Source organism: Salvelinus alpinus, chromosome 26 (assembly GCF_045679555.1).
Source record: "Salvelinus alpinus chromosome 26, SLU_Salpinus.1, whole genome shotgun sequence".
NCBI lineage: Eukaryota > Metazoa > Chordata > Actinopteri > Salmoniformes > Salmonidae > Salvelinus > Salvelinus alpinus.
The window spans coordinates 39,921,474-39,933,438 of record NC_092111.1 but is presented as its reverse complement, the minus strand read 5'-3'; the positions used below and the strand labels follow the sequence as shown (position 1 = coordinate 39,933,438).

Below are 11,965 nucleotides of genomic sequence, written 5' to 3'. Positions count from 1 at the left end.
CCGTGGTGTCCCGGGTTAATGGCAAGTTAATTGTTACATGGTTTTATTCAATCACGTAATAAAAGGTTAGGTAATCGATTTGATAAAAAAGCCTGTCATATAATTGAATCAGTCAGACACACGACAACATGTTGAGTGCCCTTCTCTATAAGCATGCTGAAAGTCTGTTGTCAATTTGTTTGCACAGAAATAGTATTGTATTTGGTCAAACACCCATTTTTCCAACAGTTTACTAAGAGCTGGCAGCAAGCTGATTGGTCTGCTGTTAGAATCATTAAAGGCCGCTTTACCACTCTTGGGTAGCGGAATGACTTTGGCTTCCCTCCAGGTCTGAGGACAAACACCTTCCTCTAGACTCAGATTAAAGACATGACAGATAGGAGTGTCTATAGAGTCAGCTACCATCCTCAGTAGCCTTCTAAGTTGTCAATGCCAGGAGGTTTGTCATTTTTCCACCTCTCCCACACAAACTTTATAAAATTAAAACTTGTGATGCTTTTCTTGCATTTTTTCTTGTTTTATGCATGAGTACGATGGTTCACTGTTCATTATTGGCATTTCCTGCTTAAGTTTGCCCACTTTGTCAATTAAGTAATAATTAAAATAATTGGTAACATCAAACGGTTTTCTGATGAATAAACCATCTGATTTAATGAAAGAAGGAGTAAAATGTGTCTTTCTGCCCATAAGTTAATTTACTGTTTGGTATACTCAGTTGGTCTATAAGGGCACAGGACGAGACCCAGATGCAGACATGGGAGGCAGATGGTTTGAGTCTCTGATATTTATTATAATCCAAGGGGCAGGCAAGAGAATGGTCGTGGACAGGCAAAAAGATCATAACATGGTCAGAATCCACGAGGTACAGAGTGGCAGGCAGGCTCGAGGTCAGGGCAAGCAGAATGGTCAGGCAGGCTCGAGGTCAGGGCAAGCAGAATGGTCAGGCAGGCTCGAGGTCAGGGCAAGCAGAATGGTCAGGCAGGCTCGAGGTCAGGGCAAGCAGAATGGTCAGGCAGGCTCGAGGTCAGGGCAAGCAGAATGGTCAGGCAGGCGGGTTCAGAGTCAAGGCAGGCAAGGGTCAAAACCGGGAAGACTAGCAAAAAAAATGAGAAAAGGAAAAAGCAGGAGCGCGGAGTAACAGGTTGGTTGACTTGACAAAACAAGACAAACTGGCACAGACAGACAGGAAACACAGGTATAAGTACCCAGGGGATAATGGGGAAGATGGAGATGGATGACACCTGGAGGGGGTGGAGACAAGCACAAGGACAGGTGAAACAGATCATGGTGTTACATGGTCATCTGTTCTTCATGTAATAGGCTATGTGTTGTGTTGTGTTTACAGATGGAATGGTAATAGCTCTGTCACCACTCTGGTTGCCATGGGACTGTTTGGTTTCCATGGGCCCTAGTTCTCCTCAATTACCCAATGTATCATTCTCCTCTTTGGCCACAGTTAATGAAATGGAGAGCATGCTTACCAAATAGCACATTATTCCCTACATAGTGCACTACTTTTGACTAGGGCTTATAAGTAATAGAGGGCCGTTTGGTGAGCACACAGAGAACAATAGCCCTCAAGAGCTCTCCTAGGTCCACTTATCTCACCATCTACCATAAAGCACCATGGTCATTGAAAACAGTTGATTTATGTATGTTCTGACTACTGCATGGCCATAACATCCTGCATTCAGTTCAAGAACTGTGAAGACCAACAGACAGACGATTTAACCTCTTATGGCTCAAAAATCAGCCGTAAGTATAAGCAGTGGAAAGAGGTGGCCATTTCAAACGGCCTCGTACTCAATTCTTGCTCGTACAATATGCATATTATTTATTACCTTTGGATATAAAACACCTTCTAGTTTCTAAAACAGGTTTAATTATTTCTCTAAGTGAAACATAACTCTTTTTACAGCCCATTTTCTGGAAAAAGTGACATTTCCAAGAAGCTATGTCTCTCTTCAAGATACTCTCTATAAAAGGCCTTGGCACTTAGGACTGTACAAACACGTCACACATCTTCCCCTGGTTGTCATGCGGAAGTGAGAGAAAAAAGGACTTGATTATCTCTGTCAGGGACTGAAAGGAACCTCTTTGAGTGATAAGTGCGCACTTTATATTTTTTTCTGGGCGCGAAGTAGGAACTGGACTGCGCTCCTGGAAAACACTCGTTATAGGTGAATATGACCTCCAGCTTCGATTTTCTTTGATACATGTCACAAAATCATCCTAAAGTATGTTTTTTCAATATACTTTAATTATATTATTGAAATTTATTCTGGACTTTAGACGTGATGCGACGCAAGAATTTTGTCAAGACGGAGAGGTTAGCACGGCATGGCCAGTGTGTCATGCTAATTCAACAGGGACATCGTTCGTTCTAGGTCCAAATGAACACGGTTCTGAACAAAGGACCCTTTGGAGAACATTCTGATGGAAAATCAACAAAGATAAGGACCCAATTTGGGATGCTTTTTCATATATCTGTCGAACTGTGCTATCGCTAGCGTTTGACTAGAATCAATGCTGCTGTGTGTTAGCTATTGTAGTAAGCTAATATAACGATATATTGTGTTTTCGCTGTAAAACACTTCAGAAATCGGAAATATTGTCTGTATTCACAAGATCTTTCTCTTTCATTAGCTATCCACCATATATTTTTCTGAAATCTTTTCTGATGTGAAATTAGAAGTTGACGTTGGTGTCTGTTTTCTCTGGCTACTGCCGTGCGATATCTGACTGTAGCTATGATGGTGGCTAAGATGGTAGCAGTAATGTAAAACTGATTTATAGCTAAAATATTCAACTTTTTCGAACAAAACATAGATTTATTGTGTAACATGTTATAGGACTGTCATCTGAGGGAGTTTTTTCTAGGTTATTTAGGTTAGTTCTAGGTTAGTTAGGTTGGCTTTGCATGCTAGCTGCATGCTAGCTGCATGCTACCGGTGCTGTGAAAAATATCTGTCTCTCTTTTTGTATTTGGTGGTGAGCTAACATGAATATATGTGGTGTTTTCGCTGTAAAACATTTAAAGAATCTGAAATATTGTCTGTATTCACAAGATCTTTCTCTTTCATTAGCTATCCACCATATATTTCTCTGAAATGTTTTCTGATGTGTAATAAGGTAGTTGATGTTGGTGTCTGTATTTTCTCTGGCTACTCCCGTGCGATTTCTTACTGTAGCTATGATGGTAGCAGTAATGTAAAACTGATTTATAGCTAAAATATGCATTTTTTTTGAACAAAACATAGATTTATTGTGTAACATGTTATAGGACTGTCATCTGAGGTAGTTTTTTCTAGGTTATTTAGGTTGGTTTTAGGTTAGTTAGGTTGGCTTGTGCATGCTACTTCATCCTACTTGTGCTGTGAAAAATGTCTGTCCTCTTTTTTATTTGGTGGTGAGCTAACATAAATATATGTGGTGTTTTCTCTGTAAAACATTTAAAAAATCGGACATGTTGGCTGGATTGACAAGATGTTTATCTTTCAAATGCTGTATTGGACTTGTTAATGTGTGAAAGTTAAATATTTTACAAAAATAGATTTTGAATTTCGCGCCCTGCACTTGCAGTGGCTGTTGTCATATTGATCCCGATGTCGGGCTTGCAGCCTGAAGAAGTTTTTTAACAAGGAGTCAAACGGACATTCATTTAGACTGGGATCAGATTTTGTTATTTGTGGTGTTATGTGTGGTGAAGCTCTTCAGCTTTGGTATTACAACCCTGTGTGTACTGTACATTCCATCATCTGTTACATCACTGTAAGTCTCTGTTATGTCACAATGGTTCCCTTCTGTGACATTTCTGACATTCTCCTCCTTGACATCACAATGGATGTAATGTAGACCAAAGACATCAGAGGTCATAGTGATGGTTTAATAAAACATTTTGCAGCTAGTTTAAAGTGTCCAAGTGATTGATGACATCAATCAGCAAACACTGATTCGAAGTCACCATCTCTAACTCACCCTTTCTACCTCACCCTCTCTACCTCACCGTCTCTATCCTCACCATCTCTAGTCACCCTCTCTAACTGGCCGTCTCTAACTCGTCGTCTCTACATCGCCGTCTCTACCTCGCCGTCTCTATCCTCGCCGTCTCTATCCTCGCCGTCTCTATTCTCGCCGTCTCTATCCTCGCCGTCTCTATCCTCACCATCTCTATCCTCACCATCTCTATCCTCACCATCTCTATCCTCACCATCTCTATCCTCACCATCTCTAACTATTTCCTGTTGGTGATATTTGTGAGTGTAAAGGGTGTATAGAATGGAATGTGCTGAATAAAGTAACAGGTAGAGAAGTTGCTTCTCTCTGAATGCTCTGCTGTCATGACAGATCACATGATGTCACGCCCTGGCCATAGAGAGGCTTTTATTATCTATTTTGGTTAGGCCAGGGTGTGACTAGGTTGGGCATTCTAGTTTCTTTATTTCTATGTTTTCTTTTTCTTTGTGTTTGGCCGGGTATGGTTCTCAATCAGAGGCAGCTGTCTATCGTTGTCTCTGATTGAGAACCATACTTAGGTAGCTCTTTTTTCCCACCGGTCTTTGTGGGAAGTTGACTTTGTTTAGGGCACTTTGCCTTTGTGAGCTTCACGGTTTGTTGTTGTAGTGTTTATTGTTTTTGTTCGGTGTCTTTTCCAAATAAAGACAAAATGTACGCTCACCACACTGCACCTTGGTCCTCTTCTTTAAACGGCCGTGACACATGACCCTCTGTTGTTCTGTTTTCTCTCATGACATTGAAACGTTATTGACCAATTTTCAAAAGGACAAATCAATCAATCAACCAATCAATCAATCAAATGTATTTATGAAGCCCTTCTTACATCAGCTGATATCTCAAAGTGCTGTACAGAAACCCAGCCTAAAACCCAAACAGCAAGCAATGCAGGTGTAGAAGCACAGTGGCTAGGAAAAACTCCCTAGAAAGGCCAAAACCTAGGAAGAAACCTAGAGAGGAACCAGGCTATGAGGGGTGGCCAGTCCTCTTCTGGCTGTGCTGGGTGGAGATTATAGCAGAACATGGCCAAGATGTTCAAATGTTCATAGATGACCTGCAGGGTCAAATAATAATAATCACAGTGGTTGTAGAGGGTGCAACAGGTCAGCACCTCAGGAGTAAATGTCAGTTGGCTTTTCATAGCCGATCATTCAGAGTATCTCTACCGCTCCAGCTGTCTCTAGAGAGTTGAAAACAGCAGGTCTGGGACAGGTAGCACGTCCGGTGAACAGGTCAGGGTTCCATAGCAGCAGGCAGAACAGTTGAAACTGGAGCAGCAGCACAACCAGGTGGACTGGGAACAGCAAGGAGTCATCAGGCCAGGTAGTCCTGAGGCATGGTCTTGGGGCTCAGGTCCTCCTCCGAGAGAAAGAAAGAACGAGAGAAAGAGAGAATTAGAGAGCATACTTAAATTCATACAGGACACCGGATAAGACAGGAGAAATACTCCAGATATAACAGACTGACACTAGCCCCCCGACACAAACTATTGCAGCATAAATACTGGAGGCTGAGACAGTAGGGGTCGGGAGACACTGTGGCCCCGTCCGACAATACAAATGGTGAGAGAAAAACACCTCCTCTCTTATCACCCCTTCACTCTTCCGTCCCTTCTTTCTTCTGTCCTCCTATCCTCTCTGTCTCTGTCTCTGTCTCTGTCTCTGTCTCTGTCTCTGTCTCTGTCTCTCTCTGTCTCTGTCTCTCTAAGCGTAAACAGTCTAACCATGGTTTAGGGACAAAATCCAGTTATTTTTTCCCCCAGCCCTGCACAGTTTGCATCTTGAGTGGCTGTAGCTTGGGATACAAAGTGTCGGGAAGAGCAAGGAAGTAGGAGTGACGGAATGAAGGGTCATTAGTGTGTTGCAGTAACACATGGTAACGCTCCCTCACACGTACACAAGTGTAGAGATCTCTGAAACTCCTCAGCCTGAAGTCTCGCCCTTTGAAGTCCTTTTAAAATATCATGATGGGTTGGAACGCTTCAGGAGGGCAGACAGATGTGTTTACGATGACTACTGTCTTTGGCTGGAAAAATGGCTGTGTTTTTCTGTGATTTCGCGGTGACCTAACATAATCGTTTTTGGTGCTTTCGCTGTAAAGCCTATTTGAAATCGGACACTTTGGTGGGATTAACAACAATATTACCTTTAAAATGGTATAAGATACATGTATGTTTGAGGAATTTTAATTATGAGATTTCTGTTGTTTGAATTTTGCACCCTGCACTTTCACTGGCTGTTGTCATATCCTCCCGTTAACGGGATTGCAGCCATAAGAAGTTTTAATCCCACCACAGTGTCCGATTTCAAAAAGGCTTTACGACTAAAGCACACCATCTGATTATCTTAGGCCAGTACCTAGTCACAGAAAAACACAGACATTTCGATAATGAATTGAATTGAATTGCGTGCCCATAGTGAACTGCCTCCTACTCTGGCCCAGATACTAATATATGCATATTATTATTACTATTGGATATAAAACACTCTGAAGTTTCTAAAACTGTTTGAATGATGTCTGTGAGTATAACAGAACTGTAACAGCAGCCTTCCTCCTCTTCACGAGAAGAGAAGGTGTAACAGGGATCGGACCAACACGCAGCGTAGCCAGTGCTCAACATGTTTAATAGACGAAACCGTGAACACTTACAAAAATACAAAATAACAAACTTGGCAAACCGAAAACAGTCCTATCTGGTGCAGAGAACACAAAGACAGAAGACAACCACCCACAAATCCCAACACAAAACAGGCTACCTTAATATGGTTCCCAATCAGAGACAATGACAAACACCTGCCTCTGATTGAGAACCACATCAGGCCAATTGACAATCCCCACATAGAAACACAAAACATAGAATGCCCACCCAGCTCACGTCCTGCCAATTCCAAACAAGGAAAACACACAAGAACTATGGTCAGAACGTGACAAGAACTCATTTGGCAGGCAAAAACCTGAGAAAAAATCCAAACAGGAAGTGAGAATTTTGAGACTGGTCAATGTTCAACTCATCGCCGATTCAATTCCCTGTAAGATATGGATCTGTTTGCACTTCCTACGCCTTCCACTAGATGTCAACAGTCTGTAGAACGTGGAATGAAGCCTCTAGTGTGATGTGGGGCCGGATAGGAGATGTTTCAGTCATTGGTCTGGCAGAATGCCAGTTCCTGGTCATGCGCTTTCCTCATGATATCGCCTTGCGTTCCATAACTTCTACAGACACGAAGGAATGCTCCGGTTGGAACGTTATTGGATATATATGATAACAACATCCTGAAGATTGATTCTCTACTTAGTTTGACCAGTTTATTCGACCTGTTATATAACTTTTTGAAGTTTTCGTCCGAGTTCGCCTGCATCTGCGCGAGCGTTTGGACATGTGCACTAAACATGCTAGCAAAAGTAGCTACTTAGACATAAGTAATGGACATTATCGAACAAAACAACGATTTATTGTGGAACTAGGATTCCTGGGAGTGCATTCTGATGAAGATGATCAAAGGTAAGGGAATATTTATGATGTAATTTCGTATTTCTGTTGACTCCAACATGGCGGAGAAATTTTGTTATTTTTTAGCGCCGTCTCAGATTATTGCATGGTTTGCTTTTTACGTAAAGTTTTTTTGAAATCTGACACAGCGGTTGCATTAAGGACAAGTGTATCTTTAATTATATGTAAAACATGTATCTTTCATCAAAGTTTATGATGAGTATTTCTGTTATTTGACGTGGCTCTCTGCAATTTCTCCGGATATTTTGGAGGCGTTTCTGAACATGGCGCCAATGTAAACCGAGATTTGTGGATATAAATATGCACATTATCGAACAAAACATAAATGTATTGTGTAACATGATGTCCTATGAGTGTCATCTGATGAAGATCATCAAAGGTTAGTGATTCATTTTATCTCTATTTCTGCTTTTTGTGACTACTATCTTTTGCTGGGAAAATGGCTGTGTTTTTCTGTGGCTATGTACTGAGCTAACATAATCGTTTGGTGTGCTTTTGCCGTAAATCCTTTTTGAAATCAGACATGTTGGCTGGATTCACAACATGTGTAGCTTTAATTTGGTGTCTTTCATGTGTGATTTCATGAAAGATTCATTTTTATAGTAATATATTTGAATTTGGCGCGCTACATTTTTTCTGGCTTTTGGCCAAGTGGGACGCTACCGTCCCACATATCCCAGAGAAGTTAATGAGAACAACAAAGATTAGGAGATTTCAACACTCACTGTTGGAGACAATAATGCAGGGAGGTAGATTTGCAGAATGATCGAGTGGATACAACAAGAAGAAATGAGATAGAAAGAGAGAAATTAAGGAGTAAAAGGGGTGGATTGAAAGACGAAAAGACTGATAGATGGATCAATTGATTGAGATTAACAATCCAGATTAGTTGTCATTAACCAACCCAATCCCACTTTTCTATAATCCCAGCTCATGGTTCTGACGCTCCTAGGACTCAGCTGGTGTCTCGGAATGGAATAAAGGGTTTTTGTCTGGAACGCTGGGCCTGGCAGACACACAGAACAATACCCGGGACAACACGGAACAATACAGGACAACACAGAACAACACAGGACAAGAGGACAACACTGGACAACAAGTAAAGAGGATCATTTAAATTAATACTCACACACACAAGCACACACATGAGAAGGCCAGCATCCCGGAGTCGCCTCTTCACTGTTGGTGTTGAGACTGGTGTTTTGCGGGTACTATTTAATGAAGCTGCCAGTTGAGGACTTGTGAGGCCTCTGTTTCTCAAACTAGACACTCTAATGTATTTGTCCTCTTGCTCAGTTGTGCACCGGGGCCTCCCACCCCTCTTTCTATTCTGGTTTTCTGTGAAGGGAGTAGTACACAGCGTTGTACGAGATCTTCAGTTTCTTGGCAATTTCTCCCATGGAATAGCCTTCATTTCTCAGAACAAGAACAGACTGACGAGTTTCAGAAGAAAGTTCTTTGTTTCTGTCCATTTTGAGCCTGTAATCGAACCCACAAATGCTGATGCTCCAGATACTTAACTAGTCTAAAGAAGGCCAGTTTTATTGCTTCTTTAATCAGGACAACAGTTTTCAGCTGTGCTAACGTAATTGCGAAAGGGTTTTCTAATGATCAATTAGCCTTTTAAAATGATCAACTTGGATTAGCTAACACAACGTGCCATTGGAACACAGGAGTGATGGTTGCTGATAATGGGCCTCTGTACGCCTATGTAGATATTCCATTAAAAATCAGCCGTTTCCAGCTACAATAGTCATTTACAACATTAACAATGTCTACACTGTATTTCTGATCAATTTGATGTTATTTTAATGGACAAAAATATATGCTTTTCTTTCATAAACAAGGACATTTCTAAGTGACCCCAAATGGTAGTGTATGTGTTGAAGCAATGAGCATGAAGCCACGTTAAACACATCGTAAATAAACACTTCCTGAGCTAAATATGTTTTATTCAGAAACGTGTGACAATCACGTGCTGTGTTGGCTGCCCGCCCCTCTACTTTCCTCCTCTTCTCTCCCCTACTCTCCTCTTCTCTCCTCTTCTCTCCTCTTCTCTCCTCTTCTCTCCTCTTTCCCCCCTCCTCTTCCCTCCTCTTCTCTCCTCTCCTCTCCTCCTCTTCCCTCCTCTTCTCTCTCTCTCTCCCTCCTCCTCTTCCCTCCTCTTCCCATCCTCTTCCCTCCTCTTCTCTCTTCTTCTCTCTCTCTCTCCTCTCCTCTTCCCTCTCCTCCTTCCCTCCTCTTCTCTCTCTCTCTCTCTCCTCCTCTTCCCTCCTCTTCCCTCCTCTTCTCTCCTCTTCTCTCCTCTTACCTCCTCTTCTCTCATCTTCTCTCCTCTTCCCTCCTCTTCTCTCTTCTCTCCTCTTCTCTCCTCTTCCCTCCTCTTCTCTCCTCTTCTCTCCTCTTCCCTCCTCTTCCCTCCTCTTCCCTCCTCTTCCCTCCTCTTCTCTCCTCTTCTCTCCTCTTCTCTCCTCTTCCCTCCTCTTCTCTCCTCTTCTCTCCTCTTCTCTCCTCTTCCCTTCTCTTCTCTCCTCTTCTCTCCACTTCCCTCCTCTTCTCTCCTCTTCTCTCCTAAGAAGAAGAAGAGGTGAGGATGAGGCAGTTTCAGTCTTCCTGTGAAACAGTGACACACATAACAAAAACACACAAAACTCTAAATTCATATTGGTTCAGATTAGTATTCATACCTGGTGGTGGTGGTGTGTGTGTGTGTGTGTGTGTGTGTGTGTGTGTGTGTGTGTGTGTGTGTGTGTGTGTGTGTGTGTGTGTGTGTGTGTGTGTGTGTGTGTGTGTGTGTGTGTGTGTGTGTGTGTGTTTGATGAGCTGAGAGAGGAGCGGGTGTTTGATGAGCTGAGAGGAGCGGGTGTTTGATGAGCTGAGAGAGGAGCGGGTGTTTGATGAGCTGAGAGAGGAGCGGGTGTTTGATGAGCTGAGAGAGGAGCGGGTGTTTGTGAGCTGAGAGAGGAGCGGGTGTTTGATGAGCTGAGAGAAGCGGGTGTTTGATGAGCTGAGAGAGGAGCGGGTGTTTGATGAGCTGAGAGAAGCGGGTGTTTGATGAGCTGAGAGGAGCGGGTGTTTGATGAGCTGAGAGGAGCGGGTGTTTGATGAGCTGAGAGAGGAGCGGGTGTTTGTGAGCTGAGAGGAGCGGGTGTTTGATGAGCTGAGAGAAGCGGGTGTTTGATGAGCTGAGAGGAGCGGGTGTTTGATGAGCTGAGAGGAGCGGGTGTTTGTGAGCTGAGAGAAGCGGGTGTTTGATGAGCTGAGAGAGGAGCGGGTGTTTGTGAGCTGAGAGGAGCGGGTGTTTGATGAGCTGAGAGAAGCGGGTGTTTGATGAGCTGAGAGAGGAGCGGGTGTTTGATGAGCTGAGAGGAGCGGGTGTTTGATGAGCTGAGAGAGGAGCGGGTGTTTGATGAGCTGAGAGAGGAGCGGGTGTTTGTGAGCTGAGAGAGGAGCGGGTGTTTGATGAGCTGAGAGAAGCGGGTGTTTGATGAGCTGAGAGAAGCGGGTGTTTGATGAGCTGAGAGAGGAGCGGGTGTTTGTGAGCTGAGAGAGGAGCGGGTGTTTGTGAGCTGAGAGAGAAGTGGGTGTTTGTGAGCTGGAAATGGCAGAGCCTCTCACAAACACAAACACAAATACACACACTTATCACATTTTTTTATAAAGAATGACAGAAAAATAACAACAATTATATTCTCCCCAAGAGAACTGGAGTTCAATCTAATCCATTGGTTGATACCTGAGGGGAATCTCACACACACACACACACACACACACACACACACACACACACACACACACACACACACACACACACACACACACACACACACACACACACACACACACACACACACACATCCGCTGGATACGTGAGCGCCATAGGAAATCCACAATGGTTGTCATGGAGCCCACATAGCAACTGGGATAGTGGTGGGAGAGGGGGATGGGAGAGAGATATGTGGGAGAGAGAGGGGGTGGGAGAGAGAGGAGGGTGGGAGAGAGAGGAGGTGGGAGAGGGGGGTGGGAGAGAGAGGGGGGTGGGAGAGAGAGGGGGGTGGGAGAGAGAGGGGGGTGGGAGAGAGAGGAGGGTGGGAGAGAGAGGAGGGTGGGAGAGGGGGGGGGGAGAGAGAGGGGGTGGGAGAGAGAGGAGGGTGGGAGTGAGAGGAGGGTGGGAGAGAGAGGGGGTGGGAGAGAGAGGAGGGTGGGAGAGAGATATGTGGGAGAGAGAGGGGGGTGGGAGAGAGATATGTGGGAGAGAGAGGGGGGTGGGAGAGAGAGGAGGGTGGGAGAGAGAGGAGGGTGGGAGAGAGAGGGGGTGGGAGAGGGGGGTGGGAGAGAGAGGAGGGTGGGAGAGAGAGGAGGGTGGGAGAGGGGGGTGGGAGAGAGATATGTGGGAGAGGGAGGGGGGTGGGAGAGAGAGGAGGGTGGGAGAGAGAGGAG

The 11,965-nt window shown here is 44.1% G+C and overlaps 1 long non-coding RNA gene across 1 annotated transcript; it reads left to right on the top strand.

The window, feature by feature from the left end:
- The first annotated feature begins 2,082 nt into the window (after positions 1 to 2,082).
- On the top strand, positions 2,083 to 2,444 carry LOC139555305 (uncharacterized). The gene is made up of 2 exons (XR_011670973.1): positions 2,083 to 2,180; positions 2,293 to 2,444. It is a non-coding gene; the product is annotated as an uncharacterized lncRNA (long non-coding RNA).
- The last annotated feature ends 9,521 nt before the right edge of the window (positions 2,445 to 11,965 follow it).